Source organism: Lissotriton helveticus, chromosome 5_1, assembly GCF_964261635.1.
Source record: "Lissotriton helveticus chromosome 5_1, aLisHel1.1, whole genome shotgun sequence".
NCBI classification, from domain to species: Eukaryota; Metazoa; Chordata; class Amphibia; order Caudata; family Salamandridae; genus Lissotriton; species Lissotriton helveticus.
The window spans coordinates 938,277,720-938,302,333 of record NC_136065.1 but is presented as its reverse complement, the minus strand read 5'-3'; the positions used below and the strand labels follow the sequence as shown (position 1 = coordinate 938,302,333).

The window sequence follows — 24,614 nt, the reverse complement described above, 5'->3', positions numbered from 1 at the left end:
AACAGCACCACAGACAGGTGGGTGCGACAACTTGTCCAGTACGGTTATTGTCTAGAGTTAAAATCCACTCCACCCAACATTCCACCAAGGCAACGGCCTATGTCCGCAGAGCATTTGCACTTATTGCAGCAGGAGGTAGTGGTGATGCTGCAAAAAGGCGCTATCGAGCTCGTGCCGGTGGAGGAGGAGGGCACAGGGGTATATTCCCTGTACTTCCTTATTCCAAAGAAGGACGGATCTCTGACCCATTCTAGATCTGCGTCCCCTCAACCTGTATATACTTTCAGAACATTTCCATATGCTTACACTGCAACAGATTCTTCCCTTGCTAAAACAAGGGGACTTCTTAGCAACCTTAGACCTCAAGGATGCTTATTTCCACATTCCACTACACCCGTCCCACAGGAAATACCTCAGATTCACTATCCAAGGCAACCATTATCAGTTCAAGGTCCTACCCTTCGGAGTGACCACAGCCCCAAGAGTGTTTACCAAGTGTCTGGCGACAGTGGCGGCGCACCTCAGGAGGCAGAACATCCATGTCTACCCCTACCTAGACGACTGGCTCGTTCAAGCCAAGTCGGAACAACAGTGCGCCGCGGACATGTCGACTACCATTCACCTCCTTCACGATCTGGGCTTCTCGTTGAACTACCCAAAGTCGCATCTTCAGCCGGCGCATGTCCGGCAGTTTCTAGGTGCGACAATCAATACCCTGACGGCCATGGACCAGCCAAACCAAGTCAGGATAGACAGCATGCAGTCGCTAATCCAAAAGTTCAGACCGCAACACTCGCTTCCAGCGAGAGTGTTCATGCAGTTGATTGGCATGATGGCCTCCTGCAGCTTCATAGTCCCTCACGCACGTCTACATATGCGTCCGCTCCAGGAGTGCTTAGCGAATCAGTGGACGCAGGCTCAGGGACAATTGACAGACCTAGTGTTGGTTACCAGTCGGGCATACGACTCTCTGCATTGGTGGACTCCACACAACCTTTGCAAGGGCCGACTGTTCCAGGAGCCAGTGCCACAGATTATCCTGACAACGGACGCATCTCTCCAGGGATGGGGAGCTCATCTGCTCACTTACACGGTGCAGGGACTATGGACGACGCAGCAACAGAAGATGCACATCAACTATCTGGAACTGATGGCAATCTTCATGGCGCTCAAGTCCTTCCTTGTACATCTGTGCAACAAGGTAGTGTTAGTCCGGACGGACAACATGACCGCGATGTACTACATTCAAAAGCAGGGGGGCACCCACTCGCCACAGCTGTCTCATCTGGCTCAGGGCATGTGGAAGTGGGCCATTCAGAGGAACATTGTCCTCGTGGCAGAACACCTCCCGGGCAAGGACAATCAGATGGCGGATCTGCTCAGCAGATACAGCCATCAAATGCACGAGTGGGAGTTACACCCGTCTGTACTCCACCCGTACTTCCAGCAGTGGGGTCATCCGGAGATAGACCTGTTTGCCACAAACAAACGCAAAATGCCAACACTTTGCCGCCAGGTTCCCTCACCCACAGTCGCAGGGGAATGCGATATGGATGAACTGGTCAGGCAGATTTGCGTACGCTTTTCCCCCAGCACCTCTCATACCGCTGGTGGCAAGAAAGCTAAGGCAGCACTCGATGACTCTCATCCTGGTTGCTCCAACGTGGGCGCGCCAAGCATGGTACACCACGTTCCTCGAACTCTCGGTGGTGCCGCAAAAAAGGCTGCGCCTCACGCCCAGACTTTTGACGCAGAACCATGGAGACATTCAGCATCCAGATCCGCAACAGCTCAACCTGGCGATCTGGCTCCTGAAGTCCTAGAGTTTGGATACCTTCACCTACCTCCAGAATGCATGGACATCATCAAGGAGGCACGAAAGCCTACTACCAGAGCATGCTATGCTGCAAAATGGAAGCGTTTTGTCATTTACTGTACAGCCAATAACATCAACCCGCTAGATGCATCTATCCCTAACATCATTTGCTATCTGTTACATCTTTACAAGTGCAATCTGGCGTACACTTCTATTCGGATACATCTATCCGCCATAGCAGCTTATCTTCACAATAGGCAGCATCTCTCTGTCTTCAGGGTGCCTGCCATTAAAGCTTTCCTTGAAGGCTTGAAACGAGTCATTCCCCCAAGAACACCGCCAGCTCCGGTGTGGAACCTCAATGTGGTCCTCACCAGACTGATGGACCACCTTTTGAGCCACTGCACTCGTGTGAACTCCAGTTCCTAACGTGGAAAGTAGCTTTCCTAATAGCTATTACGTCACTGAGGCGGGTTAGTGAGCTACAAGCGCTCACAATCCAAGAGCCATTCATTCAGATTCATCGAAATAGGGTGGTACTACGTACTAACCCAAAATTCTTTCCGAAGGTGGTGTCAGTTTCATCTCAACCAAACTATTGACTTGCCGGCATTCTTCCAAAACCCACAAACGGTGGCGGAAACAATGCTTCATACTTTAGATGTCAAGAGGGCGTTGATGTACTACATTGACAGGACACAACACTTTAGGAAAACAAAACAGCTTTTTGTTGCCTTCGCGCCACAGCACAAGGGCAACCCTATTTCCAAAGCAGGAATAGCCAGGTGGATTGTTAAGTGCATCCAAATATGTTATCAAAAGGCAAAACGTACCTTGACAATACCCCCAAGGGCGCACTCCACACGCAAATTGGGGGCATCTATGGCTTTCCTAGGGGAACATTCCTTTAGAAGATATTTGCAGAGCAGCCACGTGGGTTACTCCACATACCTTTACAAAACACTACTGTTGATGTACATTCCAAGCAGCAAGCAGCTGTAGGACAGGCTGTTCTCAAAACACTTTTTCAGGTTTCTGCAGCTGGCACAGGCAACCGCCGCTAATGGAGGGACTGCTATGTTCGAGGCATGTGGGCTGCTAAATTCATATCTTAGCATTAGATCGCCGCCTAGTGTTGGGTCCGGATGATCGCACATTGTTGTCCTGGAAGAGTCTTCGAAGTATCCTGAGATAGGTGGCTCCTCCCCTGGACTACAGTGCGCATGGGCATCGGCTCCATCCCCAGATTGTTTTTTTTCCGCCATTGGGTTCGGATGCGGTCTCGACGTCTCTCTGTCGGAACCGAGGAAAACTAACTTTTTACGGCCAAAAGGCCTTGTATTCTTGGCGTCGGTATTGTTTGCGCACGCTCTTGAGTTCTTCCGTCTCTTGGAGTCGGAATCACCGGAGTGCTTGCACTCTTCGGACATCGAGGCCTTCTCGTCGCGACACGACGCAACTTTCCAGCATGGAGCGGAGTCCGTTCAAGTACTGTCCGCTCTGTGGGTCCAAATACCCACATATCGACGTGCACCCGGTCTGTAACAAATGCCTTTCACCAGACCATAACGAAGACAACTGCAGGGCCTGCGCAAAATTCAGGTCAAAGAAAACACTCAAGCTTCGGCGCGCGGTGCGCCTTGAGGCCAGACAAGCGGCCCCGGCTCCAGAAAACATCTTCGGCGACCGAGAAGAGGAGGACCAAAGCCATCCTCTTCAAATATCCCCGCCCGAGACAGAGGTCGAGGCGGATCCGGAAGACGACGACTGAGTCGTGGATCAAGGCCTTGAATACGTCGACGAGGTAGGGGACGTCGAAGAGATTTATGGGGCAGCGGAAGATAGCTCAGGGGACGAGCTATGCCACGAAGATCAAGATCGGGTCACGGGATCGCCTGTCGGCCTTACCCAAGACCCCGTACCGCAAGCCTCGGCCCCGCCTTCTGGCCCGGCCACGGACATACTTGCTGCGCAGCCCGTATCGAAACCGAAACTGAAACATTCGGTATCGACTACACCTAAAATGGCCGACCCGAAACCGAAAGTTATCGATTCGACCGATCCTAAGATGGCGGCCGTACCACCAAAAACGACGACACCCGCTGCTGCATCGACTCCGTCGACCTCCGGTCCACAAAAGTCGAAGAAATCTGTCGATTCCACAGGGTCGAAGTCGGCGCCAGAGGAGGGATCCTCTAAGAAGGGTGGTCGGCACGGGTCCACCGCTGCGACGCCGTCAAAGCCCGCCAAAGCCAGCGACACGGCTCCGGTTCCGACTTGGACTCCGTTAGTCGGACGCGTGGTGGTGACGGAGCCGACAAAATCACATGGATCGAAGGCTGGCACATCTGCGCATTGGTCCAAGGACTCTGGGTCGGCGGCTGCGGCATCCAAGACTCAGAAGGGCCAACAGGACGTCGGATCCGAGGGCAAGGTAAAGACCTCCTCGGCGCCAAGGGCCGCTGTAAGTGACGCGTCCCTCGTCGCCGCTTCACTACAGAGGATCAGGGAGAAGGCCTCTGCTACGCCGGCTCCGATGCCATCGCCGCAGAAGCCGATGGACATTCCAGTGAAGCCTGCGGGTAAACTTCTCTTCCTTCTGCCGCCAAAAGAGACGCCGAAGGCCTTTTCAACAAAATCGACGCCAAAGAAGTCTGATTCTTCGGCGGGGGCACTTTCAAGTCGGGTACTCGACTCTGAAGAGGATGCGGAGCGTTTTATCGACGCAGACACTGGCAAATTGACCCTTTATAAGAGGAGGATCACTTCACAGCCGGTGGACTCCTATGTCATCCCCCTAAAGAAAAAAAGGCTTCCTGAAGACGCTTCAGGCCTCATGGAGCCTATCCAGCCTCCTCCAAGAAGGAGCCCAACTCCTTCCCCAGAACACTCTGAGGGTGAAGGATATGTTGAAGATGACCAATACACTTTCCCCATCAATGAACCTGATGCACAGCCGGATTCATACGATGACATTGGTGACCAAGGCACCCAAGATGTGGGGCAAGACCCACAGCCTTTCACTGCACGTGCATCCCCAACAGAAGATTCTGCAGGTTTTCATGCACTCATTGAACGGGCAGCTGCTAATCATGATGTGGACATGCATGCTGACCCAGTAGAAGAAGACTTTCTATTTGACACTTTTTCAGTCTCTGAACGGACAGTAAAGACACTGCCTATGCTCAAAGGGGTCCTCAAACATGCTGCGGACATCTTTAAGGAACCTACCAGGGCGAGAGTGGTCAATCCACGTATCGAAAAGAAGTACAGACCAGCACCTGCAGACCCTGCATACATTCGGGGACAGTTGCCGCTTGACTCCCTGGTGGTCGCAAATGCCCGCAAAAGGGCCAACTCCCAAACAACAGGTGAAGCTCCTCCCCCGGATAAGGAGTCCAAAGTGCTAGAGGCAGGAGGCAAAAGAGTAGCCGCACAGGCTGCCAATTTTTGGCGTATTGCGAATACACAAGCACTCTTGGCACGTTATGATAGGGCGCATTACGACACCCTAGAGCGGGTTATAGAACACCTGCCTTCGCAGTTTCAAGAGGGCACCAAACTGCTTATAGAAGAGGGAAAACTGATCTCCAACGCAGCCATAAAGTGTGCACTTGATGCCGCAGACACAGCAGCTAGGGCCATTAACACTAGCGTCATGCTCAGACGACAGGCGTGGCTCCGCATATCGGGGTTTAAACCTGACATTCAGACAACCATTCTTAATCAGCCAGTCAATCCTGATAGACTGTTTGGTCCAGATGTGGACACCACACTAGAAAAAATTAAGAAAGACACCGAAACTGCTAAGTCTATGGGGGCCCTACAATCACAACAGTTTCGTGGCAACAATTTTCGTCGCTCAGGTGCGCGTGGAGTCACCAGAGGACAGATGGGTCAACAGTCACAATTCTCCAGAGGTGGAGTACAATCCTCGTACCCCAAGCAAAACAGAGGGGGTTACCGAGGAAACAGTACCAGAGGACGTGGAAAAGGAAATAACAACTCCCGCTCCTCTGCCCCAAACAAACAGTGACTCTCTGTCACTGCCCCCCGACCACCTAACACCTGTCGGGGGGAGACTACAGCAGTTCCTGCCCGTCTGGAGAAACATCACCACAGACAGGTGGGTGCGACAACTTGTCCAGTACGGTTATTGTCGAGAGTTAAAGTCCACTCCACCCAACATTCCACCAAGGCAACGGCCTATGTCCGCAGAGCATTTGCACTTCTTGCAGCAGGAAGTAGTGGTGATGCTGCAAAAAGGCGCTATCGAGCTCGTGCCGGTGGAGGAGGAGGGCACAGGGGTATATTCCCTGTACTTCCTTATTCCAAAGAAGGACGGATCTCTCAGACCCATTCTAGATCTGCGGCCCCTCAACCTGTATATACTATCAGAACATTTCCATATGCTTACACTGCAACAGATTCTTCCCTTGCTAAAACAAGGGGACTTCTTAGCAACCTTAGACCTCAAGGATGCTTATTTCCACATTCCACTACACCCGTCCCACAGAAAATACCTCAGATTCACTATCCAAGGCAAACATTATCAGTTCAAGGTCCTACCCTTCGGAGTGACCACAGCCCCAAGAGTGTTTACCAAGTGTCTGGCGACAGTGGCGGCGCACCTCAGGAGGCAGAACATCCATGTCTACCCCTACCTAGACGACTGGCTCGTTCAAGCCAAGTCGGAACAACAGTGCGCCGCGGACATGTCGACTACCATTCACCTCCACGATCTGGGCTTCTCGTTAAACTACCCAAAGTCGCATCTTCAGCCGGCGCATGTCCGGCAGTTTCTAGGTGCGACGATCAATACCCTGACGGCCATGGCCCAGCCAAACCAAGTCAGGATAGACAGCATGCTGTCGCTAATCCAAAAGTTCAGACCACAACACTCTCTTCCAGCGAGAGTGTTCATGCAGCTGATTGGCATGATGGCCTCCTGCATCTTCATAGTCCCTCACGCACGTCTACATATGCGTCCGCTCCAGGAGTGCTTAGCAACTCAGTGGACACAGGCTCAGGGACGATTGACAGACCTAGTGTTGGTTACCAGTCGGGCATACGACTCTCTGCATTGGTGGACTCCACACAACCTTTGCAAGGGCCGACTGTTCCAGGAGCCAGTGCCACAGATTATCCTGACGACGGACGCATCTCTCCAGGGATGGGGAGCTCATCTGCTCACTTACACGGTGCAGGGACTATGGACGACGCAGCAACAGAAGATGCACATCAACTATCTGGAACTGATGGCAATCTTCATGGCACTCAAGTCCTTCATTGTAAATCTGTCCAACAAGGTAGTGTTAGTCCGGACGGACAACATGACCGCGATGTACTACATTCAAAAGCAGGGGGGCACCCACTCGCCACAGCTGTCTCATCTGGCTCAGGGCATGTGGAAGTGGGCCATTCAGAGGAACATTTTCCTCATGGCAGAACACCTCCCGGGCAAGGACAATCAGATGGCGGATCTGCTCAGCAGATACAGCCATCAAATGCACGAGTGGGAGTTACACCAATCTGTACTCCGCCCGTACTTCCAGCAGTGGGGTCATCCGGAGATAGACCTGTTTGCCACAAACAAACGCAAAATGCCAACGCTTTGCCGCCAGGTTCCCACACCCACAGTCTCAAGGGAATGCGATATGGATGAACTGGTCAGGCAAATTTGCGTACGCTTTTCCGCCAGCCCCTCTGATACCGCTGGTGGCAAAAAAGCTAAGGCAGCACGCGATGACTCTCATCCTGGTTGCTCCAACGTGGGCGCGCCAAGCATGGTACACCACGTTCCTCGAACTCTCGGTGGTGCCGCATCAAAGGCTGCGCCTCACGCCCAGACGTTTGACGCAGAACCATGGAGACATTCAGCATCCAGATCCCCAGCAGCTCAACCTGGCGATCTGGCTCCTGAAGTCCTAGAGTTTGGATACCTTCACCTACCTCCAGAATGCATGGACATCATCAAGGAGGCAAGGAAGCCAACTACCAGAGCATGCTATGCTGCAAAATGGAAGCGTTTTGTCATTTACTGTACAGCCAACGACATCAACCCGCTAGATGCATCTATCCCTAACATTATTTGCTATCTGTTACATCTTTACAAGTGCAATCTAGCGTACACTTCCATTCGGATACATCTATCCGCCATCGCAGCTTATCTTCAGAATAGGCAGCATCTCTCTGTCTTCAGGGTGCCTGCCATTAAGGCTTTCCTTGAAGGTCTGAAACGAGTCATTCCCCCAAGAACACCGCCAGCTCCGGTGTGGAACCTCAACGTGGTCCTCACCAGACTGATGGGACCACCCTTTGAGCCACTGCACTCATGTGAACTCCAGTTCCTAACGTCGAAAGTGGCTTTCCTCATTGCTATTACGTCACTGAGGCGCGTTAGTGAGCTACAAGCGCTCACAATCCAAGAGCCATTCATTCAGATTCATCCAAATAGGGTAGTGCTACATACTAACCCCAAATTCCTTCCAAAGGTGGTGTCACAGTTTCATATCAACCAAACTATTGACTTACCGGCATTCTTCCAAAACCCGCAAACGGTAGCGGAAAGAATGCTCCATACGTTAGACGTACGGAGGGCGTTGATGTACTACATAGACAGGACACAACACTTTAGAAAGACGAAACAACTTTTTGTTGCCTTCTCACCACAGCACAAAGGCAACCCTATTTCCAAAGCAGGAATAGCCAGGTGGATTGTTAAGTGCATCCAAATCTGTTATCAAAAGGCCAAGCGCACTTTAACGATACCCCCAAGGGCGCACTCCACACGCAAATTGGGGGCATCCATGGCTTTCCTGGGGAACATTCCTTTAGAAGACATTTGCAGAGCAGCCACGTGGGTTACCCCACATACCTTTACAAAACACTACTGTGTTGATGTGCATTCCAAGCAGCAAGCTGCTGTAGGACAGGCTGTTCTCAAGACACTTTTTCAGGTTTCTGCAGCTGGCACAGGCAACCGCCGCTAATGGAGGGACTGCTATGTATTCTATGCTAAGATATGAATTTAGCAGCCCACATGCCTCGAACTGAATATGCTACTTACCAGTATGCATCAGTTCTTGGCATGTAGGGCTGCTAACATTCATATCGCCCACCCTCCTCCCCGGTGCCTGTCGCAGCTGCAGATATACTATTGTATTCAATCATTAGCATGGACATCCTTTACACTTTTCACTCCATCTTCTGCCACAATGGCGAAAAACATCTGGGGATGGAGCAGATGCCCATGCACACTGTAGTCCAGGAGAGGAGCCACCTATCTCAGGATACTTCGAAGACTCTTCCAGGACAACAATGTGCGATCATCCGGACCCAACACTAGGCGGCGATCTAATGCTAAGATATGAATGTTAGCAGCCCTACATGCCAAGAACAGATGCATACTGGTAAGTAGCATATTCATTATTCTATGCAAAAGATATGAATTTAGCAGCCCACATGCCTCGAACTGAATATGCTACTTACCAGTATGCATCTGTTCTTGGCATGTAGGGCTGCTAACATTCATATCGCCCACCCGCCTCCCCGGTGCCTGTCGCAGCTGCAGACATACTCTTGTATTCAATCATTAGCATGGACATCCTTTACACTTTACACTCCATCTCTGCCACAATGGCTAAAAACAATCAGGGGATGGAGCCGATGCCCATGCGCACTGTAGTCCAGGGGAGGAGCCACCTATCTCAGGATACTTCGAAGACTCTTCCAGGACAACAATGTGCGATCATCCGGACCCAACACTAGGCGGCGATCTAATGCAAAAGATATGAATGTTAGCAGCCCTACATGCCAAGAACAGATGCATACTGGTAAGTAGCATATTCATTCCTGATGCTGCATACGGTAAGATGCGTGGCTGAATGGCAATACCATGGGTAGTTTAATGTTAGTCTTATCGCTGGGGAGTGATCCGAGAATATGGACAGTTCCACCCGACCTTACCTACTCCCCAAAAGAATGCCCACTGTGAGGTCAGCTGTTATTGCTAGCAAGTCATTGTAGACCACTGGCGCACCCGTATTCGGGCCATGTGTTAATAAGTCAGCCTTTCTTATCCAATGATATTTTGTAGGTCTGTGTATCTCTCCTTCAGATTCACAATACTGTCGTTATATCTGAAATTTAAAGTACAATTTATTAGTATCGCCATGCCTCTTGCCGAAGAATTGTAGTAAGCAAAATAATTGTCCCCTGCTACTTATTAAATCCACATTCAGAAAGTGCATTTAAATGTGTTTCCATGAAAGGTGGGCATAGGGCAAGGTAAGCATGTACTAGGTATAATCTGGAATCAATCCTGACATCCCCCACTTGACCAAATTGGTTTATTTCAGTTTGCCTCCTTTTTTTTTTTTTTTCTTCATCACTAGGGCACCCGTTTTTGTTTTATAAATTTCTCTGTATCCATATTTATTTATTGTAAATTATCTTTGTCCATATTTATTTTGGGTTTTGTGAAAAAATGAAGTTGCAACTGGTATATTTTGGCATTTATTTACCAAGCATGAACATTTGCCAGGTTTCAATGCTATGAACACCCACATAAGATCAATCCATGCACTTATATGAAAATATGCAAATCTCACTATCAACCTTATTCGTATCTACTGCGGTTAGTCTCTTTATTAAAATTCCGTTCTTTTTTAGCCTTTCTTGTTTAGCTCCATTCCCCATCAATCCACACAGCTATTACCTTGGCAGTCATGTCACAGTATTTAGAATCACTCAAAAAGCAACCCAATTTCCGTTTTTATCCACATTTAAAAATAAATGCAGACCAGAAACTGAATAGTTTGATTTCTGTATTTAATTATCACATATGAATTTACCTTTAAATTAATTTAGACTGCGCTGTGAAAAATCTTTGATTTAATAAACAGGACTGATGCTTATGTAGTAACCTTTCCTGTATAGAGGTTCCACATGACCACTAACTTGCCTCTTGGTTCATTAATGGCATTGTCAGGCCAGGGAACGAATAAATGTTTCCAAGTTCATATTTGCCAACTATCACTATTAATGCCTATTGATCAGGCCTGGGCCTTGCTTCTCTTCTGATTGAGAGGGCGGACTTCACCTTATGAGTCTAGGACAAAGCAGCTCATCTGTCTGTCTGATGAAGAACCTTTGTGACCAGTTGTAGAACTTGTTTTTGCCACAGCTGAGCAAGGGCAACTTTAGTTCTCCGGCATTACCAGTCGAGGCGTTCCCAAATGCACGTCCTTGAAGTCTTCTGATCCCTTGTTTTTCTACAGGTTCTGTTGGGGCTGCCTACAACTAATGCTTTGAGACATCTTAGCTGGTCCCATTATTTGGGTATGCACAACATGTAAATCTACAACTTCAAACCAGTAGTTTTTAGATTCATGTACCTAGTAGAAGTGTCCAACAAATACCCACCTCTCTTCCCGGACAGCACATTAGTTCAGATTTCCTCATCCGACGTCTGGAATATGGCCCCCTTTTAGTCCTTATACTTCTCCTCACTGCCGCTTTCATAGTAACACCCTTCTCATATCCCCCCGGCACTCCTTCTCATTTACCCAACATGGCCACCACTCGAGTTAAGGCTGGAATTAACTGCTATAAAATCATTTATCCTCCCGGCCAGACTAAAGCTTCAGTAAAACGATTGAAGCATTACACTATTGAACGTTTCCCTGACTCCCTTTTTGTTCAATTTTACAATGGTCGTTTTGGGAGGCGCAAAAATGATTTCATTTTCTTCACTCATAACACCCCCTCTTGGTCCACCAGTTTATAGAATTCCCTTAACGTCACCTCCTCCATCATCCCTCATGGGAAACAACTAAAGATTTCCCCCTCTGTGTATTTCAATGGCTCCCTCACCATCTATAACAACGGTACTGTCATGATCCAAGGCAAAGACACCTGTCTCTCTCTTTGACCACCTCTTCCCCTCCCTACTCCCCTCCTCTGCGACCAGGTATTCCCCACACTCTCCATCTAGCTCCACCCATTACTCCCTTTCTCCTCCCCTGACCCCCCCCCCCCCCCCCCCCCCTACACTCCAATAGGCTGCACCCTCTGGAGGCACAGGTCGGCCCTTTCCCTCCCCCTCCCTTGTGCGCTACTCTCCCTTTCCTCCCACTTCACAGTATGCCCCCCTTATCACGTCAGCCGTACCAATAGCTAATATGCTCCTCGTCCAATCTAAACCGCCCGGTACTCCAATCTCATCTCCCCCCCCCCCCCCCCCCCCCCCCCCCCCATTCCTACCTGCTACTCCCTTTTTCAGTCCACCCCTCCTCCAACCTCCTCCCCCAGCTAACTTTCCTTATGCTCCCCTTATTCCTCCCCTCGCTTCTTACCCCGATTTCTCCACATTCCCATTGCATCTCTCTCCTTCCCCCCCACTCCGCCATCAATGCTGTGCTACCCCCTTCCCCCCCATGGTAACCCTTTCCATCGGGCCCAGCAGAACCATTTCCTTTCTTCAACTTCCCCTTCTCCCAACCCCCCTCACTCTGCCAGATGCCCTTTCCCTCACAGCCACCTCTCCTCGCCAACAGGACCTCTCCAACCACCTCCCGTCTTCCCCCCCCAACCTTCTACACTCCTATGACACCTCACAGTCCTCCCCTCACCTCCACCGCCTTGATCCGCACCCTTCTCCCCCCTAAATATGTCCTTAATTCCTTTTCTTCGTGCAATGCCAACAAAGACAACTCTCCCTTCACCTCTGATACACCAACCCCCACTCTCCACCTCCACCTTTCCCCACCTATGAACCCTATACGCCAACTCTCCTCCTGTCCCCCAACTCTCCCTGCCTTCCACCACCAATTTCACCCCCTCCTTTTGCCATCTAGACACCCAACCTTCCGTGCTCTGCCCTACTCTCTTGAAAATAAGCTAGGCTCTCTTATCACCTCCATCTCCCAGCTTGTACCTTCCATTTCACTTTTAAGCTCCAAGATTTCCACTTTCCCATTCACCTCAACTCCTTTGGAAAACTCATCTTCCCACGAGATGCACCTCGCCCCATCACCCTATCATAGCCAAGCATAACCTGTCGTCTGCAAACATCGTTCACTCACACAAGCCCTTGAATGCCACCCTTCAACTTGCATCTCAGAGTAACCCAACTATCTACACTATTCCGACCATCTCTTCTGTCAGAACCAAGCATCCACCTAAACCCTCCAGTGCACCCCGGTATAAGTACAATATCCCTATCACCCTTCTTAGCCAAAGTGCCCCGTCACCAAAACAGTCTCGACAGAGCTGCGATGTCTGCTCCAACTGCAGATCTGCAATAAAACACAAACTCAATCTGATACCATCACCCATCACAATATTGACATGTTATTCCTAACAGAGACCTGGTTCAATGATACCTCTCACTCTGTTTGATCTCCTATTACCCATAGGCTATTCTATATTTAGGAATGACAGACCTATCAAAGTTGGGGGAGGTGTGGCAGTCCTCTTTAGAAACTCCCTTCAACTTAAGGCTTCTCCCATCAGCGCCTTTCGCACTTTTGAATGTCTATCTCTTGAGCTTAAACTACACCACCGCTCACACCTCCGATTCCATGTCATTTACCGCCCACCTGGCAGCAGCCCCTCGTTCATGGAGGAACTCACTGACTTCATCAGCGACCAATACTTGCAAAGTGACAATCAGACCTTCGTGGGTGACTTCAATCTCCACTGGGGCTCTCTGCAAGACTCTTCTGCGAACTTGCTGGCCAACACTGCACAGAATCAACACACTAAGGGCTCAATCCTGGGCCTTGTTATTTCTAAAGCAGGCATGCTTTCTATCGCTACTCCTATTCACGTAGACTGGTCTGACCACCTCCTCATCCCCTTCTCTCTTCACCTAGCACACTCTAACACTTGTACCTCCTGGTTTCGTGACACTAAAAATATTGACACAGTTTCCCTCTGTGAATCAGCTTTGCTGTCACTTCCAAGGCTAGACCCAATCCTAGCTGTTGACGATCTCACCTCCCAATGCCTCTCAGTCCTTGCAGTCGAAATCAATAACGTCACTCCTCTCCAAAGCAAAAAGAAAAGGCCCATTCCCTCAGCACCTTGGTTCAACAAATCCCTCAATGAAGAAAGGAAGCACCGAAGACTCCTGGAGAAACAATGGAGGCAAGCGCCCTCCACCGATAATTTGGCCATGCTTTGTTCAGAAAGATCCAAGTACCCCAATTGCATCTTCCTTGGGAAAGCATCACACTTCAGAACCCTCCTTGACTCAGCCAAAAATAGACCCAAAAAACTTTTTGATCTCATCAAGAATTCTAACTGCTCTCCCCCAACCTCCAAGTTGGAGGATTCTACAAAGAAAGCTGCGGATTTCGCTATATTCTTTGACGAAAATGTGAAATCACGTCGCTCATCCTACCCCTCCAGTGGAGCGCAAATCACTAACCATTTGGCAGAACTTCGACCCCATCTCTGAAGAGGTCTTCCTCCAGTGTATCCTCGAAACAAAGCCCTCCAACCATTCTCTTGACCCCATCCCTAGTGCCATTGACTTCTATACCCATTCTCTTCCCTATTGGACCACTCTGGTCAACCTCTCCCTCTGTCAAGGCTCCCTTCCTGTTCCCTTCAAAACTGGGCAGGTCACCCCTCTGCTTAAAAAACCCACTGCTGATGCGAATGACCTCAACTTCCGCCCCATCACAAACCTACCCTTTCTTGCGAAGATCACAGAAAGATGTGTTGCGAAACAGCTCTCTCGTCTTATCGAGGACACTGATCTTGACAATTTTCAGTCCGGCTTCATCCAAAACTGCAGCACTGAAACAGCCCTGCTGCAAGTGATTGCTGACGCGCTGCGGATACTCTATTCGGAGGTCTTGTCTTCTAATTCTCCTTGACCCTTCTGCAGCCTTTGACACTGTCGATCACAACACCCTCCTCAACACTCTTCAACAGAGAATGGGTATGGAGGGCATTGTGCTTAAATGGTTTGCTTCTTTACTCTGATAGATCCCAAATGATCCAAATAGCGGACAGTCTTCATCTCCTTTGGCGGTGGGTCAAGGTGTTCCTCAAGGCTCTATACTTGCACCCACATTGTTCAATTTCTATTTGAAACCACTGGGAAATCTCCTAAGTAAATCCGGGGTCCACTATCATCTCTACGCAGACGACACTCAAATCTACCTCCAGGTTGCCTCCACTCTCGATCTCTCCGTCCTAAGCTCTACTCTGGACTCCATTCAAAACTGGATGTCAACACATCAACTGATTCTGAATCCCTCAAAAACTGAATTCCTCCTCATTTCCCCCCTCCCCGGTTCAATCATGGATGGGCAAGATGAATCTACTGAACAATTAACCCATCATTGTCGACCGCGCAAAATCCCTTGGTCTCGTACTAGACACTAGACTCAATCTACTCTCCCACATTTATTTATTCAGAGTTTTATATAGCGCAAACAAGATCTTTTCAGATATCAGAGCGCTTTACAGAAACAAGGGGTAGGGGCAACAAGAGGGTGATTAAACAAACTATTGGGTACAATGTAGTAGTCGGTAGTAAGTGAGTATCAAAATAGGATAGCAATCATGTTAAAAATATAATACCAATAAACAGTCAGGTAACCAATAATACAAGAAACGGTGCAAAGTCTTTGATCCAACAACAATAGAGTTCAGGTGAACTTGGCCATAAGGATGGCTTTAATTCAATTGCAAAGTCTGCTCGATACCAACTGCGCCTTCTTTGGGGGGATTCGTCGCTTCTTCCCGGAGCATGACCTTAAAACCCTGGTCCAATCGTTGGTCCTCTCCAGACTGGACTACTGCAATTGTCTTACTGGCCTCCCCAAATCCCACCTGTCCCCCCTTAAGTCTGTTCTCCACTCAGCAGCTCGTTTCATTTATGGTGCCAAAAGAAGTGACCACATCACACCCATGTTATCCACCCTCCGCTGGCTTCCCATCGAGGCAAGATCTATCTACAAGACTGCCTGCATCCCCCACAAAGCATTGCACTCCTCCTCTCCTCGCTATCTGGCGAATAAACCAACTCTCTGGAGGCTCTAGACCATCACGAAATGCGGAAAATCTACTGCTTGAACCTCCCACTTTCAAGAAGGAAAGATCGATGGCCCAATCCTTTTCAGGCAACGCAGTGAGAATCTGGAACTCACTTCCACCTCGGCTCCGGACCACCACCACCTCCTCCCAGGCCTTCAAAACGGACCTAGTTCTCCTTCAAAGACACTTCCAAAGTTAATTCATGCCCTCTCTATTATCTGAAGGAAGACCTTTTTAGTATAGAAAATTTCTATTCTCCATGACTATGGAAGTGCCTTCCAAGTGTGTTCTTGTGTTTTGAGACTGTCACTTATTGCAGTACTACCCTTTTACCTGTGTTTGGTACTCTTTTATAACATGCGCACGTCACTTTTCTCTTGTAACACAGTTTGCTACCTCTTATTTTTTGTTTGCTTTCGATACTTGCACAAGTGCCACCATTGCCTACGTAACGTTTGTGCTTGTGTTTGAGTGTCCTCCATTTATTATACATCTACTTGTACTTTGTACGCTTTTGTAACCTGCACTTTTTCCTTCTGTAATGCACAGTTTGCTACCTCTTATATTTTGTTTGTTCACGGTTGTCACTTTTGCCTCATGTAATGTAACTTTTGCTTTTGTAATTTGTTCACTTGTAATGTTCACTTGTATCAGTTCTGTCCTATTGTGAAGCGCTCGGACACCTTCGGGTAAAGTCCGCTCTATATAAAAACGCATAAATAAATCATTGGTGGCCTAGGCCCACAACGATCAACCATTGCCCTACAATTGCTTAGCCAGTTTATTCGTTCTGGGTACGTGTGGTGTGTCCGGAGCGCAGTGGAACCAAGGACCAGATGTAGCATTGTAAGATTACAACACTGCATTTTAGCAGTGTGACTCTACTGTAGATTCACGTATATCATTACGACAAATATTAGTTTCTGGAAATGGTGAATTGTTTGTACAAACTGTCCATGCTCTCTTGGATGCCTGTGGACCATGGTCATATGGCAGCCTTAATATTCATCTATTAGCCACCTTTGGAAGCCAGATTATGTAGATTTACCGTTTCAGATTATTGGAGATTGGGTAAGCAGTCGTCCACTTGGGTGGATTCAATTCCATCTAGAAGATGGAACACAACCTATCCAAATATCTCCTTTTTGTTATGCCTTTAAAACAGTGGAACATGGGGTGCCCCAGGGTTCACATCTACACCCTCTAGCGGCTCTCATAGTCATGGCATCAACTTTATTAATTATGCGGATGTCACTCAGCTGATTCTCTCTGAATAATTCTCAGGCAGGAACTTTGGTGGGATTTCATAACTGAGAGGTCTCGGGGTGGCGGAGCTGTAATTTCTTAAATGGATATAAAGCAGATACTCTGCTGCACAATGGGGAGGTCAACGTCCGGGCTAATATCACATTTTTGGCCCTAGACAAGTAGTGCTGGTCCAGAAGCAACTTCAATGGTGCCCATTTTAGGTGTTAGTTTTGACAATTCTCTCTCTCTCAAAGGCCATGTTAACATGATGGAGCTGCTACCTGTTTTTTCTTGCTCTGGAAAATCCCGCTATACATTCCCTCGTCCACAAAGGCACTTGTGCAAAGCACAGTACTGAGCAGACTTGGTTACTGTATTGCTGTATTTCTAGTCTACTAACTATTTAAGAGATTGTAGTGAGCTGCTGCCAATCTGGCTATTCATTGTCCCCTCAAGCCCTTGCAGACCTGCAGTGCCTCCATGACAGTCTTCTTTAAATCTCTCTGCATTACCTTTAGAACGGTAGAGAAGAAAGGTCTTACTTCGCTGTAAATAAAATTCAAACGCTTCGTGCATCCGAGAGCCTTGTGCTTCTCAAAGGCAAATCTTGCTTGCAACCCTAAATTTCTCATGGTTTGGTCTGGCATTCGGGCTGTTTTGGAGAGGGCTGCTTAAATCTGGCACAGCTAGACACCTTCACTAAGATCATATCAAGATCTATTGTTTAGGAAGGCTTTAAAAAATCCTGGCAGTTTCGGTTATAAAATATGTCGCGGATAACACTCAGACTGGCTATCTAGGTATAGGCGCCAGGATACCTTTGAGAACTTAAATCCGCACTGTAAATATTATTTGGAATCAATTGAAATTTACTGCAGCAAAAGCAAGGAAAAAAAGCCACGTTGAGCAACTCCCACCGACATGCCATGTCTTGTATACTACACACACCCAAACTATCTTGCCAGAGTACAAAGCACGCAAATTGATTTGACATGTATACAAACTCCCATTGTGACTAGGGGAATTACTGTCCAAATAAATGACTGGGATGCTGCAAGGCTGGGACTAGTGCATACTCCCCCGGAACATCACACATCTGACTGAATTGCTTGCTTCTGAACAGGCATTCTCGGACCTTGATAGATCTGGGTGGTCAGTAGCTTCCAGTACGGCTCTTGGTGGTATGCTGAAACATCTGATTGACTACGGTACTGAAGCTAGGACTAGAGGCCAGGGACCGTAATATTTTTCCATGAAGACACGAGTGCTTCTCGGAAGTCCTGCCTTTCCTGCAAGCAAAATCTCTTGGCCTTCTGCAATCGATTTGCCCTGTACTGAGCAGGAACCCACATTGATAATGTGTGAATGTTTGTAAGCAAAGACATGTATAAATAGTTATCCTTAATTGATTGCTTCTATAGCCAGAAAAGTTTGTCCAGATGAGCTGGCATTGTGGTTGAGAGAACAGCTGATTGGAAAAGTATTTCAATGCAGATCTATTTAAACCTCTTTGGAGCAGGTAGGTGAAAGGGCAGTGACTTGATATTAGATGATCTTTGCTGCAGTGAGAAGAAAAATGAAGTGAGAACGGTCTCACTCAAAACCGCGGGTCCTGCTTCGACCGGACAGTGCTCCCGAAGGTTTGGTCCCCGCAGGGTGTGAGACAGGGCTGCGAGCGTTGACCGGGACTCACTTTCCCAAGAGTCCCGATCTGTCTAAGGCAGTCAGCTGGCCCGCTCTCCCTGACCGCCCCGCCCAACCTGCTCAAAAGGAGACATTCTGCTGCTGCAACGTGGGATCCCTAATGAGACTCTTTTCCTGCTGTTACCTGCAAGGACTTGTGCCCACGCCTCGCGGTACCCGCTCCGCGGGTCCCGCTTCGACCGGACAATGCTCCCGACGGTTTGGTCCCCGCAGGGTGTGAGACAGGGCTGCGAGCGTTGACCGGGACTCACTTTCCCAAGAGTCCCGGTCTGTCTAAGGCAGTCAGCTGGCCCGCTCTCCCTGACCGCCCCGCCCAACCTGCTCTTGACGCCTATAAGATCCAGCGTAACACGCTGCGCGGGAGCGCCCAGGGCTAAGCCTGGGCAAAGGGCGGGCCCTCTGAGGCCGGAGTAGGCTGGGCTGGGCCCACTCTTTTGTCTGTACGTCTACGGTCTCTTCGTGGACTTTAATATAGGTATTGGACATGCCATCACCGGCTATAGAGGTAACACCTGTGAAGGCGGGGGGACTTAGAAATGGGACTCTAGATAACTATTTTTCACGGGCACTGGGTGATCTGGATAAGGAAAATTCTCTGTCAGAGCGTAGGGCGGAGCGCCGCCGCTCTATTGAAAATATGAAAAATAGGCCTCTTGATGATATCCTCCCTTACTCTATTCCTCAAGAGGGAGGTTTCTGTAACATTAGCCATGATTTATTATCCCAGGAGGATGTCCCCATTCTATTACGGGATTATATTCGTAATCCCTGCTCAGCCATTCAACAGACTCCTGGTGTCATCCCTCTACCTAGTTCTGGCAGTATGGCTGTCGACTTAGTCACTCAAATACCCACCGTAGTAAAAATAAGGAAAACGAAGCCAAAGCAAACAGTTGTGGATTTTGGAAAAGCCTCTAAACTCTCTTCCATTTCTGATAGGATAATACTAGATGCCCATAACACTCTTCTTGACAAGGGCACTAACAATGATCCAGTAAATGTCCCCGGGGATAATCTACACAATAAATCTCCCCCGCTACCTCTATAGGGAATATAGAATTCTTACTTAGATCATTGCTCTTGCCTATTAGTGACAGTTTGAAGAAAGTGGAGATTAGACTCACTATTTTGGAGGCAACCATTAGTAGCCTGAAAACATCGGCTACTAAAACGGGTAGTCCTCCCGAGTCTACTCCCCTTCCCAACTGTCCTCCCAATATCCAAAACGTTTCAGTAAATGCGGGACTTCCCCTGGTTCCTATCGCTGCCCCCCCCTCCACAACCTCTCATGGCCAATTTTGCCCCAACACTATTCAGCAAACCTAATATCCCTTTTTTACAACCAGTAGGTCCTGTTCCCCCTTTGATTACTTTTGATGGGGTTGTACCCCATGATAGTGTTGCTACCCCACTTCCTGAGAAGCCCGCCCCTAGATCGCGGAGACCTGACTTGCCACCTGAGGCTAATAGGTTAACGGTGGTTATGGCGGGTGTTCCTCCTCTTGAAGTGGGCGAAGGCGAGAACTTCCACTTACTCAAAAGGAAAATTTATCAAATGGTTGAATTGGAATAGACCTCTCCCGGTGCATTTTAACAATGAAATTATTATGGTGAGAAGGGTACCCTGGCTGGGGAAAACCAGAAAATCAATAATTGGGGACTGAATTATGGTGAGTTTTCGAGACCCTAGGACTGTTTCACATATATGTGCGGTGTCAAATAGATCTCCTGACTCTACCATACAGACCTTGCCAGTGTCCTTTTTCTTCCCCCCTACCCATATGCACCATGAATTGACCCAAGGGAATTGGACGAGGGTTGAACGGAGGGCTGGACATCGGGGGTATGCTGTACGATCATTTTATCGACCTCCAGACACACCTTTTTCTGACTACAATCGATTTAATTTTCTAAATGGACTAGATGGGGTTGAATGACTGCTTCCAACCCCTGATTCTAACTCAGACATTTCTGGCAATGGTCCTGGTCTAATATCTGGCATTGGTCCCCCTTCTATTTCTACTCTTGTAACTCCCCCTACTGCAGCCCTGGGGCACCTATCCTTACAGGGATCAGGAATTACTATTAATAATTTAGTTACAGATACGGTCCAATGCTCACCACCTAATTCATAAAATAGGCAAACTGTCAGCATAATGTCCTGGAACGTGGCAGGGCTTAGGTCCAAATTATCGAATCCCATCTGGTTACAAACAATTGAAGAGATGGAAATTCTTTGTATTCAGGAAACCTGGACCCTAGAATCCCTCCACCTTCCAGGTTATAAAACCTTCTTTACATCTGCAGTGGAGGTTCATCACGGTAGGGCTAAGGGGGGACTGACGACGTTTATATCCAATTCCCTAAACTGCAAGAAGATCTACTTATTCTCCCATTACCCGTATTATCAACTAGTGCGGATTGATGCAAGCAAGGAATTGTGTCTTTTAATTATAAATTTTTATAACATCCCTCCTGCGGACCTGGAACCGACCCTAAAGATGCTAGGTAATGATCTAAATAAAGAATCAGATAAAAATGCTAGGGATGTTTGGATAGTTTGGGGGGGTGATTTTAACTGTACCATATGCAACAAAAGCCAGAAAGGAGCATGTGGACTTACGCTGGATCCGGATACTGACCTAACTCATTTTAAACACTCCATTTGTGGAGATCTGTTAAACGAGATTCTTCACTTGGAAGATCTAGGATACGCAAATGAAATTGGTCAAACAGAGCTCCCTTTTACTCCTACGTTTAATGGTAGGGGTGTTTTGTCAACAATAGATTTTATAATAACTTCTGTTAGGCACAGACATATGGTTAAGAGGTGCTGGACCCTAGACACCCCACTTAGCGACCATTACCCGTTAATTATGGAGATTAGTAATCCCTTCCAGGCAGTGGATATAGAGTAGATCTATGCAGAATATTTCTGACATTAGCATGGCAAAACAAAATGGCTATGCATTAAAGTGGGACAGGGTAGTCCCAAGTGATTTTTTTATCTAATTTGGTAACAGAGTGTCTGCCTAGTTTCTTGTCCGTTTTGGATGAAAGTGCGACTAGTCAGGAGATTTTTAAACAGTTCGAGGTTATTGCTTCACAAATTAAGGGCAATCTGTGGGTTGCTTCTAAATCAAGTAAGGAAAAGATGGGAAAATGGTTGATCGCACGTGCACAAAGGCCCATTCTGAGCTCAAGAGAGCTTTACATGCTGTCCCCCGCAATCCCCCAAGGGTTAGGGAGGCAAGGAAATCTTACCAGCATGCACTAAAAAAGAAAATTGGCAATTAAAACTGAAGCCTGGGAAAAGCTTTGTGAGGCCTCTCTAAGCAAGGATGTTTGCGCTTTCTGGAAAGCAGTAAATGCTCCCTTTGACACAGGAAAAGCACATATTGAAATTGCCATTACTGAGGACTCTTGGGTGGGCCATTATTCTAGTCTGTATAGTACCCCAACGGACGAGCAGGTTTCTCCATTGCAATTATTAATGCCTAATCAGGGGGAAATGAGAGTGAATGGCCTGGAATTAAAATTTACTTTAAAAGAAGTTACTGAGAGCCTCAATGCAACACGGGGCGGTAAAGCCCCAGGTCCAGACGGCATACCTCCTGACCTGTTTAAAAATAATGTTGATTTATGGGCTCCGTTATTAGTGCAATTATTTAATGCATCCCTAAAGACGAACTTACCTCCATCGTGGTTTATGTCTGTTATCGTTCCAATTTTTAAAAAAGGGGACAGACAAAACCCCACCTGCTATCGCCCCATCTCCCTACTGGACAGTACTGTAAAGATATTAGGGAGAGTAATACTGGGTAGGCTACAAGAATGGTCTGATGACAACTCTATAATTAGCGACCTACAATACGGGTTCCAAAAGGGACTGGGGACAGTAGACCAGGGCCTAAACTTATTTATCCTACAGCAGAAATATACCAAGGCACGACGTGAACCCATTTATTTTACTTTCGTTGACTTGACGTCAGCGTTTGACTGTGTTTCACACAGCTAACTATGGGATATTATGGAATCTCTTGGTATAGAAGGAAATATAATCGCCTTTCTTAAGGATTTGTACTCAGGTGCCATCGCAATAGTGCGATATGGTAAAAAAGGTGAATGCACTAGATCTTTTGACATTGGGCGCGGGGTACGCCAGGGTTGCGTTTTAGCACCTTTCCTTTTCCTGGTATATATCAATGGAATAGAGAAAGCTCTATTGGATACAACTTGTGATATGCCTAGGGTAGCCAAAAGACCAATCCCTGCGTTATTTTACGCAGATGATGCGGTCCTAATGGCTCGCACCCCGGTGACTCTGCAATGTCTTGTAACATCTTTTAATAAATTCATGGCTAATCTGGATTTGAAAATCAACTGCTCCAAGACATTCTCCATGAATTGTGGCCCTGGTGCTAGCAGAAGGAGACGGATGTTTATTAGTGCAAGCCCTATAGACTATACTGCCACCTTTTCTTACCTTGGTATTTTATTTCATGAAGCTGGGAACTGGACAGAGGCGATAAAAGTAAGGAAAGTCCTATTCTGTAAATCTATTACTGCCCTTAAAAATTTTGCTAAAAAGATGGGGAAATACCCACAGTAAAACTTTTAAAAATTTACAATGCCACCTGTGTTTCTATTGCAGTCTGCGGTGCGGGACTATGGGGGTATGAAAAAGGCAAATCTATACAAGTGGCCGAAAACAAATTCCTGAGACACATCTTAGCTGTACCTGAGAGTGCCTCTAGTTATCTTTGCCATACGGAATTGGGCCAATGTTATATTGAAGACTTAATTGGAACTCAACCAGTATTGCAGTGGCATAGGGCCTGGACTAGTGATGGATGTGTACTGAACCGTGCTATTTTAACTGATGGATTAAGCTTGGATTATGTTGGGAGGATAAGGTGGTTTACATACATTAGGGAATTCCTTGGAAATATTGGTTGTATGGGCTATTATGACAATCCCCTGTCCATGTGTAATATTACGAGAAAAGCTTTAAAAATAAAATGTATGAAACACCTGGAAGAATGTAGAATTACAGTGGAACATAAGAAGAAAACTGTCTTAGCCCACCTACCTATATCAATTCAAGGGAAAATCCAACCATACTTAACCCTTTCATTGTCAGAATTTTCGCGGTTCACTTTGACCCGATTTAGGTTAGGCATCCTCTTCAGGGCCCTAAGCTGCCCCGTAATGAATTGTTGGTCCTGTAATCTTACTAAATGCCCATGTGATGACAAATCGGAACAGTCTGACATCCATATCTTCTTTTTCTGTAAATACTATACTTTACCTAGGAAAAGATTGATTATTCCAATTCTAAGAGAAATGGGGGTGAGACGTTGTAGGGATGCCTTCTTGGAACTTCAGAGATTAGATGTTATCTTTAATGTTGCCTTCATCTCGGAATTCCTTACCAATGTTTTTAGACTACGTAAATCAATTTGTACTTAAATTTAATTCATGTTTTACCAGAACTTTTCTTTTTGTCTAACTTATGTACTTGATTTTGACAAATGTATTATGAATTGCTTTTAAAATGTACTTTTATGGTTATCTTTGTAACCGAATAAAGTCAAATTGAAGTGAGAACTGTCTCACTCAAAACCGTGTACTGTCGTACTCCAGAGCATTGTGATGCTTTAAAGTGACTGCCTAAATCCTCTGAAGTGATGCCTTTTTGTCCAGTGTATTGACTTTTCTTTCTTTAGAGAAATTAAGAGTAAACGCTGCCCAGTTAATGGCTTGTTTTCGGCTGTAATTGAAGTTA

The 24,614-nt window shown here is 47.4% G+C and overlaps 1 protein-coding gene across 1 annotated transcript in view; it reads left to right on the top strand.

Annotated features, from left to right (window-relative positions):
• LOC144755014 (uncharacterized) overlaps window positions 1–24,614 on the top strand; it is a 124,796-nt gene that overhangs the window by 60,995 nt on the left and 39,187 nt on the right. The window lies entirely within an intron of this gene.